The sequence below is a fragment of the Ooceraea biroi genome, chromosome 3, assembly GCF_003672135.1.
Source record: "Ooceraea biroi isolate clonal line C1 chromosome 3, Obir_v5.4, whole genome shotgun sequence".
NCBI classification, from domain to species: Eukaryota; Metazoa; Arthropoda; class Insecta; order Hymenoptera; family Formicidae; genus Ooceraea; species Ooceraea biroi.
In genome coordinates, this window is record NC_039508.1 from 2,805,002 (window position 1) to 2,819,944 (window position 14,943).

General features: G+C 41.7%; 1 protein-coding gene across 2 annotated transcripts in view; it reads left to right on the forward strand.

Moving 5' to 3' along the window:
- Positions 1-14,943, forward strand: part of LOC105281361 (carbonic anhydrase-related protein 10) — a 131,717-nt gene that overhangs the window by 26,002 nt on the left and 90,772 nt on the right. The gene's annotated exons all lie outside the window — the stretch shown is intronic.

Sequence of the window (14,943 nt, forward strand, 5' to 3'; positions counted from 1 at the left end):
AGTGGTTGCACAAGCCTGGTACCAGCTAGCACTCCTCCCCCCGCCAGCCGTGCGTTGCCATCCGCCGTCGCGCCGCCACCCCGCTGGCCACCCCCTCAAGTGTTAAGCCCCTAAATAGCTGCCCCTTCGCCGGGTCGAGCTACACCAGAGTCGGTTAGCTACATCGAGTTGATAGCGACGACTGCGCGTCACTCACGGCCCGAGATAATCGTCACGAAAATGTAATTATTGACTTTTAAATTGACAGCAAGTAACAATTACTTTATCATGTTGTATGATATCTCGAAAAATTGTCAACTCTTACTTTGCTTTTTACATCTTTTCAGAGAAGTCAAACAATCGTCAATCTGGAGTTTAAATATTTTAGTAAAAATAGGGAAATTGCAGATACGTAGTTTACATGTTTACATATACTGTAGAACTTAAAAAGAGTTATTGGACTGACCGCGGTGAACCCACGTTGAAAATCACTCCATCTCTTCGATCACGCATGCCTTAATATATATCCATTAATATATAATATTAATAATATAATTATCATTTATTCCAACACTCGCCACGATTCATGATAAGTATCATCGCAAAATAATTGCTGATTTATCAGAATGCTCAAAGCTTACTTGCTTCGACTTGCAACGCTTCTCCGAAGATCGATGCCTCGAAGACGAACAGGAATACACGTGTACACGACTGTACGTGTGTGCCTGATAAAGCTCGAAGGCGAACGAGAAGCAGCCTCGAATATAGGGTCGCTCTCTGTATCGGAAAACAATTCGAGCGTTCGCACCTGCGAGCCGGCACGTGCGAATTAGGCTGACCCTGCTCGCGCGGCTCCGTCCTGCGTGCATCTTCAGCCATCCGCCGGCAATCCTCCGCCCGTCGTGCGCAATGGCGTACAAACCTAATATCCGGGGCTTAGCTGGATAATTAAGGAGCAAGCCTTAATGAGCCCCGAACCGCGCTCGCGCCTATAATCATCCCTTTAACCGATAATCAAGCCTGGCTTTCGGGATCGCGCGGACTGAATTCTCGAAAGATGAGTTTCGCGATCAAGGCACCGTGATCGCTGCTTGTTCGCTCACTTATCGTCCAAGCAGACAGACTGCTTGTAAGATGAATGAAAGTTTGAACATAAATGTTCGGTACGCAGGCTCTAAAAGAGTTTTGAAGTTTTAAACGGGGTGGTGATTTTGGACAACGTTTGTATCGCTATTCAGGATGTTGCATACGATTCTGCCAACTAGTAATTGATCGAGTATTTTTGAGCTCCATTCAGAGATCTGCATATAATACTTTTATCGATTTTTTGCAACGTTCGTTAGGATAATCACGGTACACATCGGTTCACTTGACTGTCTTTCGACATGATATTCGATTACATTATTCAATTGTTTTTATCCGGATTGTCGCTGCGCAACAATTTACCGATGTTAGCGGAGAATCGCTAGTCGACCGGAAAAAAGAGTATTGCATGAGGGATTAAATGCACGTAGCAGGTACATATATTCGTGTGTATGTACGTTGAAACAGATTATGCAACAGTCCTTTCCCCGAGGATAATAAACAGCACACAGCGAAAGGAACATCTCAGCGCGCGAAAGAACGCTAATTAAGGAATTAATCTTCCGTTCCGCATTGTTTCCCGCATATTACCTTAATCAAAGTCGGCTAATGATCAAAGGAATTTAAATTAGTATCTAGTATTATTAACGCGGGACGGGGAGAGAGACCAAAGAGAAGCACGCTGCGGTGGGTAGTGTATACATGTATATACACGTATATCTCTGAGAAAGCGGTATGCTCGAGGTGCAGATTGCATCTTCAGAAGCATCTCGACCCTGCGAATTCCGCGAATCTCCGTCATCTTAGAGATGAGACCTAGTTAAAGAGCAGGTTATGAAGGTAAGCATCTTTACGACGTATCGACCCGCTTGTACACAAATAAACGCGTCTCCGAAAACAATGTAATTAATCGTGAAACTTCGCATGATGAAATACAGAGTAACAAATAATATTTTCAAGAGAAAGCTGCATCCGCGTTTAGATATTATTTATATTTCGATTTCTTCAATGTGCAAATATAGCGACCGCGAAAGGTTTGCGAAAATATTGAAACAGGAAGTGCTGAAAAATAGAAATCTATTCCGTATCTATAAATAAATATTCTTATCTATTATTCTTTACGGCACCAAGAGACAGAGTTCGCGCCATCGGTATTCCGCGGGTTAACGTGCTTACGTAAATAGGCATCGGTATCGAGACTCACGTGCGGATTTCACGTGCTTACACCGTGAATTTGTAAGTTGCACAGGGAGACCCTGGAATACATATATGTATACATATATACATACGGGTGCGGTGAATTTTATCTCCTCTCGTCGGGGGCGTCAGAGCGGAGTGGCGCCGCGTAGCGCACACGTCGCTTCCTGCCGCGTGAAATGAAAGCGGAATACGAAACGCCGAGCGTGCCGTTACGAAATTATAGGGGCATGGCGATACGCGCGAGGGTGGCTGGCGGGATACGCGCCGATGCAACGCGCTTTTCGTACGGCAACCCCCGTGGGACCCGGAATTCGCGAGGCATCTACGCCCACCCTCGGGCAGCCTCCCGAAAGTGCGAAATATTTTTGAGAGGCTGGATAAGGCTGGGTTGTCTGGGGGCGTGCTATCGTGTCAAATAAAATTTGGTAAGCACGTAGCTGGTGCGAAAATGTAAACCGTAGTCGTGCGTATAATGCCGTCATAACGAATAAAAGAACTGCGAATTCAAAGAGATGCAAGCCGGAAAGGTTGCCCGAAATTAAGTTGGAAGAGGTACAAGTAACAATACACGTTTTACAGACGTTAGAGAATTGTGTAGAGAGGTGTCTCTTAGTTGTAGAAATCGAAAGTTTGGTTTATGAAGAAGATGAGTGAATTCACGAGACTTTATTGTTTACAGCGAAACTTATTACTCATGAAATAATTTGTGCAACTCGACATTGTCGAATTGTTACACTTTGTATCTTCGCATTGTAAATGCGCAATTTCGGTTGTGGTTGCGGTTGGGTGTTGTGGTATGTTAATATACCGAAAACTATAAAGAGAAAGGAGATGCTTCGAGATGAGAAGTCAGATGAAGTTTCTTGGAGTACCTGGCACACTTAGAACAGAATTTTAAGTAATGCACAGACGTCATCTTTAAATGAGCACTTTCAATAATAAGATAAGTGAGATATTGTTGTGAAGGCTTACTATTTCTCGTAGGAAGTTATTTGCAGTAACGAGTTGTGAGAATCGTATGACAACTTCTTCAACTGCAAGTGCAAGATGATACGTTCTCTTCGAGATTGTAAAAAATTTATAATGCCTTAAAATCTTTTTATTCTGTTAATTTATTGCAGTTTTATTCTTAAAATGGATGTAGCAATGTTATAATATTATAAAAATTTATTAAATAATAAAAAATTTTCACATCCTATTTCGCGAGTGTTTTTAATTCACAGTCTGCAAGAAACGAAAGTTTGACGCGTACGAAGAAATATAATTTCTCTTTACATGGAGACGCCTTTTGAGCTTCATTCATCCAGAGACATTTATATGATGCAACATTGTTTTTCAAACAAAAGAAAACTTGACAACCGAACAGTCGAAAAAAAACAAATCCGAGATCGTTATTGTATATTTTTACGCGTCGAATAATCCAACGTTCGGAAAAACTAGTTTACAAAAATTGCTCGGACACATACGTATGCTTTATATTTTCTGCGATAAAAATTTTTTGGTACGCGTGTGGTCATAGTAAAATAAAATAAAATAAAACACAAGATTCAACATTCGCGCAGAAATGAAAATAATACATCAGTGTCAGCAGATTATATCTTTAGTGTTTGATAAAAAGACTTTTTAAATCTAAGCAAAATTTAATCTAAGATAAGACAGATATTTAATCTCAAAATTTACAAAGAAATATGAATGTTACAAGAGCTCGCCTTGCAATTCACGGAATATTAGAACGAGTAATCCATCAACGGTGCAAGACCGTTCGATATCCGGTTTCTTCATTTTTTATAAAATCGATATTTTTAGCGAATTGCCTCGATGCATCGAAAAGCCATCAAAAGCCTCAAGTTTTTGCGTTTAAGCCGTTTGATCGAGGTAGCGCATCGTCACTTCGTACACTCGGCCTCGGCCCCGTTCAAATATTTATCTCGCTTCTATCGTCAAAGTAATATCAGGTAATTACAGGAAATTCGAATGAACTTCGGCAAGCGATTGACTGTTGGTCCCGCGTACCAATGCGATCGAATCGATTAAATGACTGCGGACTGGACGCTTTGTACTACGACTGCCTAAATATCTGGACACACTACTCAAATGTTCGACCTTCGCCCAGTTCGATTAACAAGGTTGACGTGACGTCGTGACAAAGAATGCATTTTTCTATCATCGGTCTTTTGCAAAATCGTTTAGACGCACGTTCGCATACAAGAATGTTGCTCATTAGCCTATAAAATCATCAATTAATTTGCTCCAGTCCCGTGCACAGCTGACGACTATCGTTCTTGAGCTGCAGAGATAAGCTAAGGCGATCTCAGACGAGCCATTCATAAACTTTGCTCTTCGCACTCGCAGCTATGATTATTATTTCCGCGTTATTGCCGACGCAATCATTTTCGCGGCTCAGCCGGGGTAAAACCAACGCCGTGTAAATAATTACCCGGCATTTACGGTGTAATTAGGGGAAATTAATAAAGCGCCTGAAGCTGCGCGATTTTCTTGTTACGCCCTAGCCGAGCAAGTAGACTAAGTGCTTTCGCAGAACACGGTGTAGAGATAGCTTCCATTTAGATTAGTCTAGCATTAGATTCGATTAAGAATTAATAGAATAGCTAATACGGGAAATTTAAATTTAATTGTAAACAGACTGCAACGTCATACGTCGTTGTTCATTCACCGTTAATAATTGATGGGGATGCGTATACATATAATTTGCGAATATATTATATATATATATTTTCACGAGCACGATTTAAGCGCTAGACATTGCTAATTATCTTACTAAAAAAACCCAGTGAAAGAAAATAACGGTTTGAAAAGTTTAACAGGCGAGATATCACAGCAGAACGAAAAGTAGCGGCGCAAGCGAGCGCAACAACGATATGGTGACCCGAAAAATTCGCTGAAAATTTATGCGGTCTCATATAAACCGGATCGCTGGCAGACGGCTATTGCCGTGTAATCAAAAAATGCAGTTACGATCTTTATCGCGTGTCATTCTTGCAGCATCGTGCGCATACGATAGCGCTGGCGCGTCGTTAAAGTCACGACACAGCGAGTTGCGAAAATTCGGCCGATTTATGATCTGAAAAAAACATTTTGTGAATTTCAGGCGACTAGGTGGTGGAATGCGGGCTGTGTTCATTTATTCATGGTGTTATCAATGATCACCCTTGCATCGCCCCGATAAGTTAATAATGCAGTCAGTTATCATTAGTTAAACATATATCGTATCATGTACATTGTATACGTTATATTGTATAGCACATAAGTATGTGTACACGAGAATATTTAGACTAGCAGAAGCAGAGGTAGAAATGGAGAGATGTGGAATATCGGCTTTAAAAAAGAATATGTAAGAAGTAGGAGAAGCAACGCTCGTATACCTTTCAAGGTTTTCATTAAAGAAATGCAAAAGAAATGTGTGAGATTAGATGAGTGGAACTTGAATTTATTCGATCTTTAAATTAAACCAAAAATAAATCCAATTGATTAAATTTATTTTAGTTAAATGACCAATACAAAACAAGATCACATTTTATGATTCAATATCGACAAAGATAGAAAAGTATTTTTATTTTAGAAAAGTATTTTTTAGAAAAGAGAATAAGAATTTTGATGATATATTCTTGAAAAATGATACGTATTTTTCAATATTTGGAATTTAGTTTAACTAAATGAACTTTAAGCTTTAATACAATTGCAATTATGAAAAATGCTTGTTATTCTTATCTTTTAAACCTTAATCGGTTTAAGTGATTCGCTGTGCAGATCACTACGCGAAATGCACATACATTTGTACATTTTTTTTCATGAAACGTGAAGATACAAGAGGATTTTTTCTGCCGAATATCCTTTTTGCGAAATCGAATGGATAGATGATCCCATGGCAAAAAGAATGCGTTAATAAAACCGTGAATTAATATCATAAAAAGTAGCAAGGTAATAATATCGGACAGCTATGCGATTTTATTTATGTAAAATTCAGTTATGATAATTCGGGAGAATATTTCATCGCGCGTACGTGCGGAACGACCTCGGGAATTTTATAAAGTTATCATCTTACACGTCAAGTGAAACTCAACGCCAAGTTTTACTAGACACTAGGAGTTCAGAACTACGTACGGAGTTTGACATGTGAGTCCTCTGAGCAGGTGTAACCGTAATTTAGTCTCCACGTTCACTTAGACGGAAGATCACCTGCCTTTGTCCTCGAAAGACACTATGAATAAACGCGCCAGCTCTCTGGAAAATGGGATTATTCAATTGAATGGAACACAATAAATATAGCTTTGCTATATGCTATTTTTTATTATTTTTCATTAGAGTCATATACAGCATTTACAAGTAACGAAAAAACCTTTGTGAAATTTGGAAATTGGAATATTCTGACGATCTCTGACGAAACTCTATCGATAGTTCTCTACTCATACCTCTGTCATTCAGAGAACAACCATCAAATTGCTTAGTTAGCATCGTTGCACAAAAGCCCGTGAAAAGCAAAGATCCCTTTCGGGAACTGTTAGGTCTGCCAGGCGTTAGAACCGAGATGGGTAATTCAGAAATACAGAGAGAAAGAGAAGAATGATGCAGACGAGACGAGAAAAGGAGAGATACAAGGGAAATGAGACAGAAAAAGAGGAAGAGAAACAGAGGGAGAGGGAGAGAGAAGGAGAGGGATCCACCTCTCGTATAATACTACCGCCGAATGTTCTTTGTGTCGAAGTTGGACGAACGATGGGGGTGCGATAGAGAGAAAAGGGCTGGCAAAGGGCCACAGTCCTTTTCGGCGTATAACCGGGCTAGGTATTTGAATGCAAATCCAATCGCGCTCCGGCGAATTTTGCAACGTGATCCTCCCCGGAGCTTGGGCTGTCTTTAATTCATGAACGATTCGCACGCTAAAGGCACAGAGGCCGGTCAAAGTCTCCCGATAAATTAAGCTGGCTCGCTGCGCGTTGAATATTGGAAGAAAATCAGATACTGCGCGCGGAAAATGCCACACGGATACGATATACGTGCGCCCGGCTAAGGAAAGAATCTTTTAAATATTGTATGGAAGCACGTATAAAGTTACTTTAGCAGTCTTTAAATAGTTTCTTTCAACTGCACTCGTACTAAGGGAATATTTCCTACAGCTACAGTGTGTGAAATGGATATGTGTACGTTTATATGATAATTAAAGGCATATAATGTGCTTGGTTAATTTTCATTTTACATCTACATATTTTTACATATTTATGATCTACAGTTTTTTCTGAGAGTTTTATATATAATTATACATGATAATATTATAACATTATGTTTTATTATCTCTGGTAAAATATTAAAAAATAATTCCACGGGTGATAATATAAAATAAAATGTATCACATTGTACATCTGAAAAACAATCTGCATTGCAATAATCGATGGAACGCGAATTGTTGCTTTGTAATTATGCAACGATCTGCGTTTAGTCAAAGCACCGAATGGTCAAAGGGCTTAATTCGTACTTGTCAGCGGTGCCTCCGGTTTCCACATTAGCGGATTCAAGCAATGTGTAATCGATGAATGCGACACTATTACTGCATCCGTAATTGCAGAAATCCTCGCATTACAATGATTCCGATATAACAACAATTCGTTACAATATACGTTTTATAACAACAATTTTTATAATTTCATAACAAATCGAGAGTAACAATTATGTAAATTCCGTTATAAACGGCAATAATTTTTTACAAAATTAATCAGTTTGCTTAGAAGTATAGATATCGAAGTATAAAATTCTATATCAAATAATACAATCTTTTACATCAGAAATGCGAAGCGTAAAAATATTCATTTATGTTATACATATATTCACCGTGAAACAATAAGGTGATTTAATCGGATTACGAGCGCTAAAAATTTTCCACTATTATTTTGTCATTCTATCGAATTCTATTTAACTCGAAAGAATGCAATTGTGCGCGAGTTATCCGGATAACGTAAGGATTAAGCTGAAATCAGCGTATGGTAACCCGCTAAAATATTCACGCGATATTATTTCGGAACGCGCAGAAGCGAAATGTCGCGCATCATTGACGATGGTTGGCGGCGATATATTCATGAGTTCATAATTTTGTTCACTCGAATTGTTCGAGTGACAGTTCACACAGGAAGGCAGATGTGCCATGTTGAACCAACAAGCACGTATTTTTGCACTCATGTAAAATCATATCAGATAAGATACGAGAAAAAATTGATTAGACCGATACAGCGCCCTCCGAAAATAATTTTATACAAGTCGAAATAAGTTCACACACAATGTCATATTCATGTTATTTAAAAGTTTTGATAAATATTAATCTGCAACATTTCAAAATTTATGTTCACAAAACGCGATGTGACCGGGATGATACCGTTGAACGATTTATGCATAAATGAACTCTAATGCCTTCGATATTTTTTAGATCAAAACATTCGAGAGGAATGAGGATAAAATTCGAAAACGGGAATAGAGCAGATGTAAATAAAAAAATCTACACGAATGTAATTTTCATCGTGATTTAAGCGGTTCTCTTTAAAGATACGTAATTTTAAGTTGAGAAAAGTATTAATACATAAGTGAGTAAACTTGATGGATTCGAAAACTGTTCTGATGAAGTTTGGATGATTCGAAAGTGAAGGATTCTCGATGTTTCTATTCCATATACATGTATTTTGCGATGAGACTTGAAGGAACTGGGTCATATATAAATTTCATTTTGAGAATTCTACATTTTATTTTGAAATTTGCTATGAAAACAGAAAACAATCTTTCTCAGAATCCCTTCAGATTTTCAATTCTATGCTCCTCGAAGACAAAATCTTCGACAAGGACAATTTATTTGTCATATATATTTAATCTCTTTTTCCTTTTTTATTTATTTACGAAAAATCGTTCTCATTATTATTGTTTTGAAATATGTTTTTTATTTAACTCCTGATATAACTCATAACTATATCGAATATTATTCCGCGGTCGATGATAGGAAAATGTCGATCACTCGCAAGAACGATGATAAAACGGCACGGCGATCCTTCGTATATAAGATTCCAGGGTGCTACTTCCGGTGCAATGCTTTTTCGCAAATCCGTGGCTGTCCATCGCTCGGAACGAAATCACACGGTTCAATTTCACGGGCCAAGGCTCTTCACGCACGTGAAATTTCCGAGCGGTGTCAGTACGATTGGAATTTTTAGAGGCTGCAATACATGCGGTAAAAATGCAATGCGAAAATATTAAGTAAAGTGCCAATATCTGGGAATTATTGTTCATGTATACGTAATGATTAAAAAATCTCCTTAGAAAAATCAGAATTGTTATAAATAAATTAATATTGTATCTAAAAGTTACACAACTTTTTTCTCACACGTATTTTTTTTTCTTTACGCATGAAATGATACTCGGCAAGCGATACATTTCCAAATCCGGTGATTTTTGTTTGTCGCGAAATTTCCCGTCGCGGAGATACGGTCTTTCGAAAGCGGCTCGATTCGATTAATATTTCTTTGTGCGTGAAATTGAATAAATTCAAGCACTTTTGCATCCAAACGTCCCGAGTCAACGGGACGCTCTTATTGCGATATGAATCGCAAAGGTGCCGAATACGTTTACACCCTATGCAATGCCATGCATGCTCTCCCATCCTTTTCCTCTTTCTGAGCGAGCTGTCAACCGAGATCAACGAGTTTTTCCACGGAAAAGATCACAATTTGCAACCGGGCGAGCCTTTCAAACCGATTGACAACTCTTCTCTCTCTCTCTCTCTCTCTCTCTCTCTGTCGAGTCGTAAACGCGGCGCGGCGGATCGGGGAATCGACGGAATCGTAATGAACGACTCACGCGCACCCTGCCGCCAACTACCCCTCTTTGCCTTCCCCGGCCACCCCCGCGGCCATTCCCACGATAGTGCCTCGCTCACTCGTTCCCTCGCCATCCGCCGATCAGGGGGCCGGTAGATTGTCGCGTCGAGGAATTCACGATCACCCGGAACGTTTTCATCGGATCCGGGCGTGCCCCCGTTTTCCTATTCCTCTTTTTTTCCACCCCCTTTTCTTTTCCGTTTCGCCGTCTCGCGAAGGTTCGCTCTCCGAATCGATGCAGACTCTCCTCTCCGCACTCGCGCTCGTTCCTCCTCGTTCCCTTCTTCCTTTTCCCTTTTTGGTCTTCGTTTTTTTTTCGTTCGTACGTTCGCGGACGAGCTTGAAGGAGAAACGCGAAGACGAGAAAGAGGATGGAAAAGGGAGAGAAGAGGAAGCGAGGGTCTCGCGCCACTGAAAGCATCGAATTTAGGCCGGCGCCCGAAGTAACAAGGCAAACAAATGGAGAACATGACCGAGCCGGCTGGCAGACTCGTTGCGTTGCAGTATTGAATCGGGTATATCGTATTACGGCGCGTTTTATATCTATACCGGGATGCGGACGGCGTGCGCTCTCCCGAATGGAAAACGCGAAAAAAGACAACATAGTGTGTGGTGGGTGTCTCTTCTTTTGTTTGTGAAAATGGTTTATCCGTCTTTTGCATATAATTAAGAAAATATGTAATTTGGTACAGGCTGAAAAATCAGCTCGGGTTCCACATTCTTAAACGCGATATTTTTGCCGGCTAAAGTAGCGAGATAAACACGGATAATATGGAAAACAAGATGTCGCGCAGAATCATCGGAAACGTTCGTTTCGTAGCTACGGGATATTTTCTCTTGGCGTTGGTTTTCCCTCGGCGTAAATTAATTTATTGATAAAACAGAGTCTGTTTGTCGACCAGTAAAGCAGCAACTTGGGCTGACGTTTACCAAACGCGAATTGATTTCAGCTAGAAGGCACTCTTTCGTCTTTCCTCGTCGAGGGAATCGTTTGGTCTCTCATCCTCTCAACTGTTAACGAGATCGAAGCGAGCTTCGATGATAGATCTCTTTTATGCTCCAATAAAAAAATATGCATTTCATCTGAGAAATTTTTATGAGCTTTTCTAACTTAATTACTTGAGTTTTGTAAATTAATACTTGAGAAAATAATTAATTAACTTTAAAATGGAGAATTCATGATTAAACATCGCAAATTATGCGCAGATGTTTATAACACAACCGTGCATGGGAAATCACAAATTTCAATGCGAAATTCATTTGAATAGCTTAGCTGAAACTCTCGAGCATAATTGAAAAATGTTTCAATAGCCAACTCGTAACTCGTAAAATGCTTTCATTATACGGTCCGTTATTTTAGTAAAAATCCGCCTCATTTGAGCAACTTTCGCGAACAAAGTTCAGCGTGGAATTTTATTACCATTCAGTCAGCCCGTCACGCGTGCTTCAGCAAATACGACGTAGTTAATAGGTGTGCACTGTCGCGGATTTTCGCGTTGGGAATCGCCTAAGGGTTGCCGCGAAAATTCGCCACAAGCTGCGGTACAGAGCAATTGAAGAGTAGCAAGAGTTGGCAAAACATATAATGAGCATCGCGGTCTACACAAAATACGGAAAATACGTATAATATTATATAAATTTCAAACTTTTAAATATAATTAAAACGCAGTATTATCATATATATTTAATAAAACGTAAAACTTTCGTTTCAGAATTGTTCGAACGTATTCTCCATGCAATTGTATCGTCTTTCTCGCTCATTTATTTAACACAAACAATAAAAGAGACTGATATTTAATGTTAAACGACGCGAAAAGCATTACACGTACACGATTACGTTCCGCATAAGGATCCGAAAAATTGAAGTGCGCCATTGAGCGAAGAGTGCCTGCTTCTGACCGTGCACCCTCTCTCATCCTCTACCTCTCTCTTTTTCCCTCTCTTCCCCGAAGGCTACCAATTTAATCGGAAAAAGAGGGTGAAGGATAATTCCTCTTTCTCCGCTTTCCACCATCTGCAGCGCCTATTCGTTCTATCCGGCGGCAGCAGCAGCACCATCACTACCACCATCACCACCACCGCCGCCACCACCACTACCACCGCTATCGCCGTCGCTCTGCTCCGGTCGTCTATCTGTCTGGTCTAACCCCAGGCGTGCACCGGGCTATCTGTCGAGGAAGTATTTGCAGGCGACTGTACAGAAACCCAATTTAGTCTGCGGTCGACTAATCCTATCCTACTACATACCATCAGTCGATAGCTCGGTTCGACCGCCTCACCCACCCTCTCTTTCCACCCTCTTTCGAGCGCACTTCCTCCGTGTCGCCTTCTCTTTCGCCTCCGCTTCCTTCTCCTGCTCCTCCTGTATTTCGCTTCCCCTTGTTCCTGCTTCTTCTCGTTCTCCTCATTCCTCCCGACAATCCCGGTAAACTGTCCGAAACTATTCGATCGTCCCAGAAAACACGTTTTTCGAGTACTCCGGCTAGTGGCACTTGCGCGAGCCGGCTCCTCTCTTAAAACTTCGCCGATATAATGTCCGGCTATCAAAGTTCCGAGTCTGGACGGTACAGCGGGCTCTCCTAATGATACACCCCCGGATCACGTTCGGTTTAAAGGATGAGGCTGAGTTCCGACGGTGGACGATAACGGTTCGATACTCAAGGAACCTAGGGAACAATCCCGTGAATCGAGAAACAGGCGGAAAAATACCGATTAATTGGACACATCATACTTGACGTTCTCGAGACGCGGACCGTTTTAGTATCGAGCTGACGTGGCGAAATTCTTGTTTGCCGGGCGTGCTTAATCCTCCGTGGACGTAATTAGTTTTCTTCCGTGAAGAAACGCTGATGAAACCAAGGTGATAGCGAACACCTGGTATCGCATAAATATTAAACCGTTCTCTTTTTTTTGGCTTCGCGCTTTTAAAAATGAATCGCGGCTCACGAACGGTCCGCTTGAGCCTCTCACTTGAACGCTATAAATATACGGTAACGTCACTCGCGCGCAAGGGGATAATATCAGGATATCGCGTCCATGATAGCAAGACCGCATACTTTCCGCTTTTGACTTCTACTTACCTCATCCAGCAATTTGCAAGGTCTTGCACGAAACTACACGTGGATATACGTGGATAGATGCACACACACGTATGTACACACGGACGATGGCATACAAGGTGGTGTAAGACAGCATAACGTGCCACCGTTGGCGAAATAAGCCGACATAGCGCTCCCTGCAAAACCCTCCCGCCTCTTCTCTCTGCCCCGACCGTCCTATTCTGGACACGATGATGCGACATAGTTGGCGAGACATCGGTGAATAGTTTCGCCAACAATTTTGCGCAGTATTTTACCCTTGTACTACAAGAATCGTGTCCGCGTTGCTTGCGCTATATCGTCCCCGTTATCGAGTAATTTTTGACTCTTTCCTGAGAAGTCACCCTCTTCGCGCGTTGCGTGTCTCGCCGACTTTCGAGCGGAAAGGGAGTAATGTAATACAAAAAACGGCAATTTGATGAATATAATCCGAAACGGAATAAGTGTTAAGCGAGGATTGCAATTGCTGGCCAATTCGAAAATTTGATCTCGTTGTGACATTACTGATTCGCACAAATATAAAGCTTTTCGCTAGTTTCTGTTTTTTCAATTAAATAAATTTCTCCAAGATGTGCAAGATGTATATCATTCCCCGTGTCGTAGAATAATATCCGAGTTCATTGAGAAATATAAGGGAGAATGATACGCTCTCACTTTGTATTTGCGACAACGGCGACGATTGTATCAGCAGGAATATTGCCGCGACGGTGCAGGGACTCGGCCGAAGCCATTTTTCAAAGGGACAGATCACGGCCGCCTAAATTTCTTCCCTTCGCGAAGGGGTGCGAGCCGTTCGTCTTTCCGCGGCGATAACTTCTCCCTCTTACGATAGGAATAACTCGACTCCGCATTTCGTCGTGTTTCTTTATTTTTTCTATCTTCCTCCTCCCGCTTTCTCTCTCTTTTCTCCTGTCTGCTCCCCTTTCATCCCGCTGCCCGCACCGGCGGCGGTGCCACCCTTCAGCGGATTCTCGTTCCCAAGTTTCGACACAATGTCCTTTTGAATTCTCACCGGTCGTGCAAAGAAGGCACGCAGAAGGCGAGTGTAATCTAAAGTTCGAACTCTCGATTAACGAGAAAGGAAACGATAGGGCGAGGGGAGCGTGGAGGGATAGCAGGCGCGAACGGTGGCGTAAGAGGGTAGCGATGGGAGCGAGGAAAAGGAACCGAACGGGAAGAGACGAAATAATATTTCCTTCTTCGTTCTGGCAGACTACACGACGAAGAATTCGGGCGAGGAATAACTCAGTTGGCAAGTTTTCCACCTTCACCCGCAACCCGCCGACTTTTCCTCACCTTCACCCCATCTCTCGTTCTCACAGCCATCATCCCCCATCTCCCTTCAGAGGCGCCTCGTGACTTCGATCTTCTCGTGTAACTTGTCTCGCCATTTTGAATGGTGGGCGAGGGGAAGAGAGGAGAATGCAGCGTGTTAGGTGTCATTATTATCGTTATTATCTCTCGCTAAGCAGCCCATCATGGAGACCACGGAGATGCTCGAGGAATCCACGAGGGAATTTAGCGGTCTAGAATACCGAACGGCGAGAATGAACGCAAGAACGAGCGCGCGCGCCGCGTAAGGTGGAAAAAAGGAGGTAACGAGGAGATAACGCGATCTTATTTCGAGGCGGTATTTGCATGGTTCGCTGGTTATCCCGGCAAGGAGGCGAGAAACGAGGTAAAAACCCGCGAAGGTGAAAATCGCGCGCTGGTTA